Here is a 12,756-nt window from a genome sequence, read left to right as displayed (position 1 = left end):
TCTACAATTATATCAAAAATTATTCCTCAGTGGGGAGTGAGATGAAGATACAGCCGTTTCACGACTGGAACCTCGGCATTAAATAATATAGCCTTTATTATGGTGGCGCTGGATCCATAACTTCAGCTCTGAGATGAAAAAAGACCCGGATGAGAGTTAAAACAGCAGATTTCTCCTCATTTTTAAACCGGGTTCGATCTCTCTAGAGCTCCACACATCCTTCTGCCGCTCTGAGCTGAAGATTTTCACAGCAGAAAAAAAAAAAGCTCGTTTTTGACTGAAATGACTGCAATAGGAATTCTGAAATGACTGAAGAATGCCTATTGCATTGTAAAATGTTACTAGTGTGTAAATATTCAGTCTGTTGGAATATATGTACAGCAGATCCTATTACAAAGCTCCTTGTTGCGGCTGTTTGCTCACTGATGTACAGAGATCTGGCCTGAGGCTGCATGACACAGATGCTTTACTCCTTCGTGAATGGGAGAAATCACAGCAGCTTTAGTCCCACCATCCAGTTAAAAGAGCCAGTTACTCTAGAAGCTGCAAACACATGATCTGAACCAGTGATTTGAGAGATTTTCAGGGGTTTCGGTCTTTCCCCAGATCGGCGCTGCATGCCGCCGATTCATTATGGCACTCACTGTACTGTATGTTATCAGTGTTTCTTTTTATTGCCGTAGCATTTTTTCTTGGTGAGCTCATAACAATAAAGTATTGAATCTTGGATGACTAGAACTAGTGACAAATACAAGCCGATGTGAACTAACTTTCCTTCAAAGGGACTTTGATATGGCCTTCTTTCCTCCTGCCCTGTTTTATTGGCAAGTCCGATCGCTTGGATAAGGAATTAGTTCACCCAAAAATGAAGATTTGCTGTCTACATCTTGGATGGTATGCTTCTTCAGTGGAACGGATTTGGAGAAATGTCTCATTGCATCACTTGCTCACCAATGCAGTCCAAACAGCCGATAAAAACATCACAACGACCCACAAAGACTGTGCAAAATGAGACCTACATTTACAACACACACACAGAACCTTGTTTAGTTTATACTGTATTCATGTCATTTTTACAAATGATGTCTCCGCAATACCTCAAGGGTTTTTCTGGCATGTGTATGTCTAATGACATGTTTGCCGCTTCATTAATCTCCTAACGATCGAGGAAATCCTCACACTGCTGTTTTTGCAGCCGTGTGTCGGGGAGTCTTCATCTCTCCTCTACTGTACATCCTCCATTCTACAGCTGTTATTAAGATTTGATTTCATTGCATGAACACTGAATTATAATGTGTTAATGTCATGCACTTCTCACAAAAAGCCATCACAGCCGATTTGAAAAAGACATCTTAAAGCAGAGGACATTTTCAATATCTTTCTTTTTATTGCAAACAACATGATACAAAAGATAAGACTCTTTTAAGACGGTGGCATGTTTTACAGTTTTTCTTTATGGCATAAAAAAAACAAGGGGAAAGAAAGAAATGCTGGTGTGTTTCTGTAGAGATGTAGCAGAAGTCGACATGTTTGAGAAGGAAAAAAAACACAAGTTCCAGTTGTTTCTATGAAAGGCTTGATCAAGTTTCACAATTAGACGTCAACTAGATTAGCAAAAGAACATGTTTAGACAGACATTCTAAATGGCAACATTAATAAACGATAAATAAATGAGATGGTTAAAGTTTGCACTACAACTAAATCGTAATCGGAAACGTTTCATCACAAATTAGTCGTACGAAGCCCGAGTAAATGATAAAACGCAAATAGTATTACTTTCAAGTCAAATGAACGCTAATGAATAAATTAAAGAGGTTAAGACTGGAGGAATGACGATCTGACCAATGGCGAGCTGCGGAGGAGCCTCGGGTCAAAGGGCACTTCCCGTTCCTCCTCCAGCAGCGAGATCTCTATAGGCACAGACGGACTCTAGAGGCAGTTTTCACAGAAACGAGAGATAGGCACGGACTCGACTGTACATCTGACAGTTCAACACGTCGCCCGAGTTGTAAGAAACCCCCACAAATATATACAGAGGAAAATATCATCAGGCAGCTGCGCGCGAATCCCCCGACACGAAACACGCACTCACGTGACACATACACAGTACATACTAAAATAATTATCTGGAATCTGTCCTCACAGAGGATTCTCTTTGTCTCATTATATCTAGAAAAATATAATCACAACTCCAAAGGCACTGTCGGGAGCATTCTGAGTTCGTCTCCAGCCGGGATGGCCTCTCAGTCCCTCAGGGCCTGGACAGTTGGGTGTAGACGGGCTGCTGCTCCCAGTGCTGCGGACTGTGTGCCTGCGGCAGCGTGTCGGCGATCGGGGTGTACATGGGCCTCTGGTAGCTGAAGGCGGGGTACTGGCTGTAGTAGGAGCCGGCGGGGCTCTGGTGCTCGGCGTAGTTGTAGTACGAGCCGCCTCCGCCTCCGCCGCTGCTGCTGTAGTGCTGCAGGTTGAAGCAGCCGTAGGCTACATGCTGCGGAGAGCCCTGCTGCTGCTGCTGCTCGCTGTAGTGGCTGGGGCTCAGCTGCTCCGTCTTGATCTGCGTCCGCTGCTGGCCCTGGCTCTGCTCGCCGCCGCTGGCCATGGAGTGCTGTTTGGACATCCAGGCGCCCCCGAACCCGGCGGGGTACGCCTGCGCGCCGCCGCTGACCCCCGGGTGTCCGTGAGGAGGCAGGTACTGGTCGAACTCGTTGACGTCGAACGGCTCCATGTTGGAGATGACGTCGCTGCTCAGCTCGCCGATGTCCACGGCACCGAAGTCGATGCCCTCCTGCAGCGGACGGCCCTCGCGCTTCAGATCCACTTTGCTGGGCGGCAGGTCCGTTTTTGGGGTCGTGGGAGGAGTGGGGGGACCCTGGGACTGACCTGGAGGTAAGAATGAAGTCACGTTAAACTAAAAATGAACGAGACGGAATTGCGTGTTACTATTGTTCACACTGTAATCATTGAATTGACTCTAACAACCGAATTGAATCTTAAAAGATCATGCTTTGATTATGTTAGACGTCCCCCACTTGTTGTTGGCTTTTGTTATGGTTGTATTGTTTGGTTTTCTTTGTACACCTTCAGGTTAATATATTACGTGAAATATGTGTTATAAAACGGATAGTTCCGGTCCTTGATTCTGATTGGCTGAGCCGCGTTCGAAGCTGTTGTAAATGACTCCACAAACACACACCTTTATTTATGTTTGTGTGTTGCTCGGAAACCACTTTGTTGGAACCACAACCGTTTCTGAGGAACTACATTGTTTGGCTGAAGAATAATGTTTTTATTAATATCATTGCACTTTACTTGCTGTGTTTTATTTTGTGAAACTTTACTAAGTATATGGAATAACCGTTTTATTCGCTTCGCGGCGTGCCTAAATTCACTGTAAACCACGGCTTCTTGGGGCTTATTGCTTTATAAAAAAAAACGCAAAATTAACCACGCAGTTCAGGCTCTTTGCAAGTCCCAAATTCTCGTCTGAAATTTTCGCACGTTAAAAAATAAAAATGACCTCACGTTGCGTCAATCACGTTTACACACTGCCTCCGAAACTTTTGTCCATCATAAAAAAAATTTGGATCGGGTTCGATTTTCTGCGTTTTCGCATTTCGCTGCGTTCCAGAGTTCGAGCTTGGTGAACTCTGACCTGCGAATTCGCATCACGTAAACCGTGCGACCAACGGCAGATCGATGCGGCACGGCATGACCTCCTATCTGAATTAAAAGAGCACAAATGTAAAACTGCAGCGCTGCAGGAAAAGTGTAGTAGATTGCATGTATTTTTACATTTTAGATCAATCGTTATTCGTCATGTGTCGAGTTTTTAAAAAGACGCTGCACAGCGTGACGTCATATCCCGACCGAAAAACAATTTCACATGCTCAAAGTCTAGTGAGACCGCGGCCTAATAAAGATACACAGCAATGCCAGATAAGATTTACGAGTTTCCCCGCAGGCTCCAAACGAGGCATTGCATATAAGGAGCTGCTGCTAGATGTTGTAGATGTCGCTAGTTGTGCAAAGGCTGCATGCCGTTTCTGCTCGAGAGTCGGGTACCTGAGTGGTCTCCCGGGGAGTGCACTTCGCCCAAGCTGGACGCGGGAGAGTCGGCCTGCTGCAGGGCTTTGAAGATGACGTTGGGGGAGATGTGGGTCTGCTCGCCGTCCTCGCTCTCGCTCTGGCCGTTCTTCACTGATTTTCTCCGTCTGGGCTGGTACTTGTAGTCGGGGTGGTCTTTCTTGTGCTGCACCCTCAGACGCTCGGCCTCCTCCACGAACGGACGCTTCTCGCCCTCGTTCAGTAACCTACAGAGAAATAACCAATGCTCAGATTACGCTCTTTGTATTCTTCAATTAACGATACGGAAATTTCATTACGGTGCAAATAGTTTATTATTGATTATTCTTTTTTTTTTCTGAATACTATTTTTTCTTAGGTAAACCCGAGAAGCAATAAAGTAATTCAGAAAAAGTAATCAACTTTTTTTTTTTTTTCTTGTTCAATTAACAATAAAGAAACTTTAAAAAAGGAATAGATTGTTCTTGAAACACCTTACCATTCTTTTTCCCCCCGTGAATACTACTTTTTCTTACGTAAACCCAAAAAGTAATCAAGTAATCAGCATCTTTTCCTAAAACTGAACACCAAAACTAAAAAAAAACATTCTCAACATGACACACCATTATATAATATAAAATGAAGAGTTCCGATGCACAAGCTTCTAAGTGCCTTCTTCTAAAAAGAGCATTTTTCTCAAGGCTCCTGTGTTTCACTTCAATGCCAATGACAAGAACCTATTTATTTGCCATTGAAGTGAAGTCACTGAACTGAAACATGCTCATTTTAGAAGAAAATGTTTAAACGGCACATAGAGAGGCTTCTGCATCTGAACTCTACAACAATCTGCTGCTCACCTGATTTCTTGTGTATTCAAGACGACGCTAGAAAAACATGCAGATGTGATAACATCCAAGTCAAAATAAAAAAATGAAATAAAAGTTTTATTTTGTATGCACAGTATGCATTATGTGGTAAAATCTGGATTTGCTTTTATACATCTGTCTCAAGTGCAAAACGAGTCTTCCTCTGTTTTCAGTCTTGAAGTCACTTTTCTGCATTTCTCTGTTTCATGCATCTAAATGTCAAAGAGGCTGTTGTGGAGTGAGTGCTGGGGTTTCTGTGCTGTTCACTGTACGACAGATAGGGGGCGACATGTGTTCAGAGACTCACTCACCACCGCTTAAAACTTTCTTTTTCTCATCACCACAAATTAGTATTTTGTACGTTTCTGTAAATAATGATGGAAATGTTCAACGGCTTTTTGTATAGACAAGAATTTTGATATTGACAATACCTGAACTGTTTGTAATATTTTATTTTGATGCATTTGTGTACTGACGATGCATCTAATTCATCCCTCACAAACTTTGCTTTCCTCTGAATCGGACCAAAAACAGGCGGGGTATTATTAGTATTGTTGCTGATAATACGTCTTTCCAATTCCACTTCTTAAGCTTTTTTTGATGCATTGAAAACAAATAAATAAATGAAACAATTCCAAAATGTTTGACTGAAATGTCTTATAGGCCTCTTGGATTGATAAACAACTATCTATTTTACTGCATGAATATATTTTTATACTTTTTTGCATTTGTATATTTTAGTTTACTTGTTATTTTAACATCTCATTGCCTATTGCTTATGTATATGTGAGCCTTTTATTTCAGTGAAATTTTGTGAGGCTAATGCTGAAGTGTATATTCATGAGCTCTTTACTCATTATAAATTACTTACGGTTTAAAAATCCTGAGAGCATATCAATACGGCAATGTAATAAATCTCTCGAGATTGCTCTGTTACTCTCGGTCTCGCTGTGTTTATTTGTGCAGGTAATGTTGTGGAAATGTCATTTTGGGCAGAACGTGGTCTACACATGTGTTCCTCATGAGCTACCTGAAATATCATGTTTAATAGATCACAGATGTGCGTCTGCCCTCCCTCTGTATCGCCAAATTACCACAATTACCTCAGGAGGAAAGCCACGCTTTTACACCCCTTTTTATATCACGGATATTAAACTGCCAAATCACCAGCACTACTGTTCAAAAGTTTGGTGCTTTTGAAACAAGCTCAGCAGGATGCATTTGTTTGTTAAAAATACAGTAGCGCTTTATTTTAAGGTGTCCTCGTTACACTTTACATGTACTTACTATTATAATAACAATAAATTATGCATAATTACATGCAAGTAACCCTAAACCAAACCCTAACCATATAGTAAGCACATGTAGCTAATTAATATTACTCCGTACTTAAATGTATAATTACACTGTAACAAGGACACTTGAGTGGGATCAGCCGGCGGTCTGCAGGAACTGATACAGCGCATCCCTCCTTCTTCTGCATACGCTGTAACGCTGGGAAACTTCTCAGCTTGATTTCGAGCCCCAGTGTTAAAAACTGGGAGACAAACAGTGAAAGTCAACTGCTAAATCATGTCCCCCCGCTTGCAGATTCTGTGACTGTCAGCTGAGGGCCTCGCTTGCTCTCTCTGTGTCTGTGTGTGAGTGTGTGTGTGTCTGTGTGAGTGTCTGTGTGCGTGTGTATGTCTGTGTGTGTGTGTGTGTGTGTGTGTGAGTGTTTGTGTGTGTGTGCGTGTCTGTGCGTGTGTCTGCGTGTGTGTGTGTGTGTGTCAGTGTGCGTGTGTCTGTGTGCGTGTGTCTGTCTGTGTGTGTGTGTGTGTGTGTATGAGTGTCTGTGCGTGTGTGTCAGTGTGCGTGTGTGTCTGTGTGCGTGTCTGTGTGTGTCTGCGTGTGTGTGTGTCTGTGTGCATGTGTCTGTGTGCATGTGTGTGTGTGTCTGTGTGCGTGTGTCTGTCTGTGTGTGTGTGTGTGTCTGTGCGTGAAGTACGGCGTTCATGCTTGTGTTATTCGTCCCTGTACTTTCAAACGCAATGTTTGTGGACAGCCCTAAGTGATGTTATCAAACAGTGAGATACTCAAATACTGTCATGGCTTCTCCTGAAAGCACAGCATTGCCTGGATCATGACGGCGTCAGATGTTTCATTCAGTGCTGTCATTTCAGATATATTGGATACAATATACAGAATCCAGCGATTAGCACAAAAGAACTGCATAGGTACTAGAATTTTTTTTTTTTTTTTTTTACATTTTACGAATTCATTTACACAAATGAGTTCTTACGGACAGTTTCATTGAACCAATTCAAGTTGAGCAGTTTTTCTTATTTTATCAGGTAATAGCTTCACTGTGACAATCTAGCAAAAGTCAAAGACTTTTAAATAAGTCATATGTAGGCATTTACTGCAGTTTCAGTTTTGCAGATTTAGTATTGTGGATTAATCCTGTACATATAAAAACAAAATTTTAAAATAATCTGCAAAAATGCAATAAAGAATATTCAAATTCATTTAAGCCTTCATCTACTATCTGTGAAGTTTTTGCATGTTTTGATAAAAAAAATTTAAAGAAAACTTAACAATAGCATATTTCCAGGACTTTAAAAAATATATATATTAGTACTTTCTGCTACTAAAACTCGTAAACTTACGAACAGCTGCAACTGTATTTACGAGTCGAACGCACATGAATGCAAACATAAAGTGGTAGTTACAAGTGAGAAACTCAAGCCCAAAAATACAACAGTATAGTACAGTTATGATAGAATATATAACAATTCAATTTAGAGCACCTTCACAACTTAAAATATAAACTAGTGCCATCAATTTTTTATTTCAATTAATTGCATTTTTTTTAATCAATCGCAATTAATCCCACCTAAATATACTTTTATATATATATATCACAATAATTTCACATTCAATCTTCAAATTAAATGAGAAACAACATAAATATAGTATATTTTTCATATTTGTTTATTGGCATCTTTTATGACTGAAGGCGAGTATCACATGATACCAATACTACTGGTGTCTCTAGGAAATTAGTCTTTTTTTCCTAATATTTAACCATTGACTATAGCATTCAATATTACAGTATAACTCAGAGCTATCAAATTTAACATTTATTAGACTTAAATAATAAATAACAACTTCTAATGTAAGTGAACTTAAAACAATCTCCACATAAACCCATTATAATAAATGTCATATTTACCCGTGCCTTTCAGCAGAAATATACAGAAATTGAATAAAGTTATCAAACACTAAATTCTAAATTAAATATAGATGACTCCTTAAAGCTACAAAAATTATTGATTTCCTCTTTTTTCTTTTGTTCTTGATGAACAGTCATCACAGCAGCTAGTTATTAGGTTATTTGGCTGCTATTACTTTAAGAGCTGCCGCTGCTGAACGTGATGCGGATCTGACATGGATGCTCGTAGTTTCATTCGCGCTTTAATATGAAATGATACAGGCTGCAGCGAGTGCAGTATAACAGCTGAAATGACAGGAAAATTAGTTTTTACTGACATATGGCCTGACAACATCTCATTTAACCACAGTTTCCACACTCGTTTGACGAGCACGCGTCTGAAAAGTCTCCCGTTTGGTGGTCGTAAAGACGTTCTGTGTATAAATAAACGCAATTCTTGTCAAGAAAAAAAGAGACAGACGCAGGTGTTGTGAGTGGGGTGGCCAAACCTAGCCCGCCCCTGCGTTAACTGCGTTAAATATTTTTAACACTATTAAACTGGAAAAAAAATTGTTGTCTGTGTTAACGTGCTAATTTCGACAACGCTAATCAAAACAAATAAAAGCATAAGTACACTGATGCACATTCTTACTCATCATTTTGTAGACGTGGAGTTGAAAAACCCTGTAATTTTGACTTCCTCGTAAATATGAAGTTCCCAGGAGGACTTGAACGCACAATTACCATTGTGACAGGATCATTAAGATCTGTAAACTAGTCAGAGCGGTTCATTACAAAGAAAGCAGACATCAGTTGTGCCAGGATCACATTACTCTTGGGTTTCTTGACTCATTCCAAGACAGAGCGTCAGGCACAAGTATTAGAAAACGGTTGATGGATTGAGTTGAATGAAGTCAAGTCATGAACTTTGCCAACCGATTCAGTGTGATTTGTTGAACCCATTCAACTGGCTCACATTAAGGATCTGGAAACACGACTATCTCCTGACTCCAGAAGTGTGGATCGGTGAGAACATCTGTGTTGGATTCACACTCTGTGTAACCTCAGTAGACAGCAGGGCTGACTGAAGAGCACCTCTAAAGACTGTTGCATTAAGTGAAAAAGCAGCTTATTTGGCTTATTGAGTGAAGAATGTGAGGAACTCCCTGCTGTATGGATGGGCAGACCTTTCCTCTAGGAGAAACAGAAAAAAACGAGGAAACATGAAGGCGGGAACGGAAAGATGATGCAGTCTGTGGCCTAGACTTGTGAGAAATGACTTTGCACCTGTCCGCTACTTTCCCCTCAGAAGTGCCAGCTTCCACAGGCCTGCCAGGGTGGACACACCTGGCCGTTCGGGCGGGGATGGCTCTCCTCGTTTCCCAGCCCGGGGACATATCGGCATAATTTTTCATATCGGGGCCGATGCCGATATTTACATTTAAAGCCATTATCGGCCGTTTCCGATATCAGTCCGATAATACCGTGCATCCCTAATAAATAGGCATCTGCGCACATTATTTAACCCCTCTGCATTTCAGATTGAGCGTTAGTTGTTAATAGACTAGAAGTTGGGGTAACACTTTAGTTTAGGGAGCAATTCTCACTATTAACTAGTTGCTTATTATTAGCATGCCTAATATTAACATATTGGCTGTTTTTAGTGCTTATAAAGCATGACCATATTCTACATCCCTAATCACAATTAATAGTGAAAACACAATTAATAGTGAGAATTGGTCCCCAACAGTGTTGGGGTAACGCATTACAAGTAATGCAAGTTACGTAATCAGATTACTTTTTTCAAGTAACTAATAAAGTAACGTGTTACTTTTTAATTTAGAAGGAAATATCTGAGTTACTTTTTCAAATAAGTAACGCTAGTTACTTTGTTTCCCATGTATTGACTGACAGCTCTCGTGTTGCCATGTTGAGAGAAATCGGGAGTAAGTGCAGAGGCGTTGTGTGTTACTGTTATTCTAGACTAAATATGAATATTATTTACTCATCTCACTGCACAAAACAGATTCAGTATTCCCCGAAATGAAGGAATATTATATAAACCTGCATTAATTAGATATATTAAATAAGACAAATATAATTTATGTATTTAATCCCATTTTATTAACCAATGTCTTTGCTACTGACCTTCGATTATCTAATTCAACCATACTATTAAGCAAAAAATGACACATTTGTGTTTTATTTGTGTTATTGCTGAATAGTGTTGAACTCTTCTCCAGCGTCATATTCTTTATGCAGTTTGTTTAAGCAGACGTGAATTTACATTTCCTTCAGCCTGAGGCGTATTCATTTCACTTCGTTGTGAAAAGGGCTTTTGCATTTGTAAAAGAAGAACTTTTTTATATTAAAAACAAACAAGCAAGCCCTGCCCAGATTTAAAAGTAATGTAGCGCATTACTTTCCATAAAAAGTAACTAAGTAATGTAAAAAGTTACTTTTTTAGGGAGTAACGCAATTTTGTAATGCATTATTTTTAAAAGTAACTTTCCCCAACACTGGTCCCCAAACTAAAGATTGACCGAAGTTGAATCCTAGAAACACAATTATTAGTCTGTTCAGTGCTGTCATTAATATTACAGCAAAGAACTTCCTAAACTAGTCGTCTATGACTCTTTCTAGCATTCAGATCGCCATTATTCTGGATAATGCAAATTATAAGGTAAAATAGTACTACGATTTATTTCAAACTGAAAAATGACACCCTGTCCGAACCAGACGCAATGCGACAAGATTTCAGTGACAAGCAATTTGTCTGTCGCAGCTGAACACGGAAACGACGTTGTGTTTCATTATGTGGCCGCACACACACACACACACACACACGCACAGACACACACACAGACACACACACACACACACCGGCCTGTGCCTCATAGATGAATTATTTAAACAAATTAACTCATGTTATAAAACTAGGAATTTTCCCTGGAAGAATCTGGATACTGTATATTTTCAGCTAGTAATAAAGCCATAAAGCAGCAGTCGATTTTTGGCCTTCACTTTTACAGCACAGTTGCACAGTTCCTTGTGTATCTTTCCCGGCTTTGCTCTTTGTTTGAAGATGCGGCCGTTATCTTGCTCTTATCGGCTTCTGGTTTCGAGTTCAGCGAAACGCCGCGTGGACGCACTGAATGAGGATATTCGTGAATCACTCCAGATAAAACGCCGTGCCTCTGGACGAATCCCACCGGTAGAGGACGAACAACATCAGACCACACAAAAGTGCAGCGAAGTCTGAACTTTCAATCTCAAATGTGTGTACTTGTGCTCTCAATTGTACAAGAAACCTAAATACTGAAATAAGATTTATTCTGCACAGAAAATGATCAAATCTTTCAGAAGCGGGACTACTTATTTCGTGCCACTTCCCTTTCTGGTATTCTTGCGGTGATAATGTGAAACTTTCTGGCTTTACTCATGACATGAGAAGTGACTTTATCACACTAGCATAATTTGAACATATGTCATGTAATGTAATGAGTCTTGTGGCTGTACTTTTGAAACTTTTGTGGAGCAATGCCTTGCCTTATGTACATTGACTTACATTGCAAGAGCTTTATTGTATTGACTGTGCACCTTTAAATCTTAGCAGTATATTTAAAATAAAATACTAATATGAATTATATTAAAGGCCACTTAAGTGTACTTCCAGACACTTTCATGACCGTTTCTTACTTTAGTAACTTTTAAAAAGTGCTCTTTGTAATAATGTCAGATGAAATGTTTTACTTTAAAGCAAAACAAAAGATTAAAACAATTTAAAATGCACTTTAAAGAACTTAGTTAAAGGTTTTGAATAACATACTGTGTTTAACACACTACAGATACAATTATAATGTGCTATTACAAAATGACGTTTAAAGTAATCATTTAATCAATGCACTAAATTGCAACTTTATTACAAATGTGCAAGTACAGATATATACATGACAAACAATTTCAATAGAAATTACATTAAATTTACATTTTCTGGTAACATTTCATTTTAAGGCGTCTTTGTTACACATGTACGTGCTATTATAATAAAAAATGTATTATGCATAAACACATGCAAGTAACCCTAAGCCAAACCATATAGTAAGCACATGTAGCTAATTATCATCACTCAGTGCTTAAATATATAATTACACTGTAACAAGGACACCTTCAAATAAAGTGTAACCCATTTTCCGTAAATGCTCGTTTATGCTAGTACACATTTCAAAAGCCCTTATGAAATTACATATAAAGATGTACTCCAGTGCTTTTATTGACATAATATTTACTTTGAATAGATTTGAATATCAATTAATACTATAATAAATGTATTTGCAAATAACATGCCGCTAAGTATATGAAAACACTACATTCTATTTACAAAAAAAGTATATTCTTTTAAACGACATTATTTCTGTAATAAGTACTCTTTTTAAAAGTATGAATGAAGTATGCTGAAGCGTGCAATGTGGGACATTCTTTGAAATTGTTTCAACTGAATTGATGGGTTTTTTCCCCTCATTTCCAAAGCTAGGACTAGAAATAAGAGCAATGATAAGCTGTTTGTTTCTTCTGATTTCTTCTTACCACCGTCACCTCTGTTTACTCATTCAGTCCTCCTCCAAAGTTTCCTGG

At 39.3% G+C, this 12,756-nt stretch overlaps 1 pseudogene; it reads right to left on the bottom strand.

Annotated features, from left to right (window-relative positions):
• Positions 1–1,398: 1,398 nt before the first annotated feature.
• The window catches only part of LOC107567250 (transcription factor Sox-9 pseudogene), a 39,877-nt pseudogene continuing 28,519 nt past the window's right edge, over positions 1,399–12,756 (bottom strand).

Source organism: Sinocyclocheilus grahami, unplaced genomic scaffold (genome assembly GCF_001515645.1).
Source record: "Sinocyclocheilus grahami isolate Dianchi unplaced genomic scaffold, SAMN03320097.WGS_v1.1 scaffold1137.1, whole genome shotgun sequence".
NCBI lineage: Eukaryota > Metazoa > Chordata > Actinopteri > Cypriniformes > Cyprinidae > Sinocyclocheilus > Sinocyclocheilus grahami.
The sequence above is the reverse complement of the archived record's forward strand: the minus strand, read 5'-3'. Positions and strand labels throughout refer to the sequence as shown.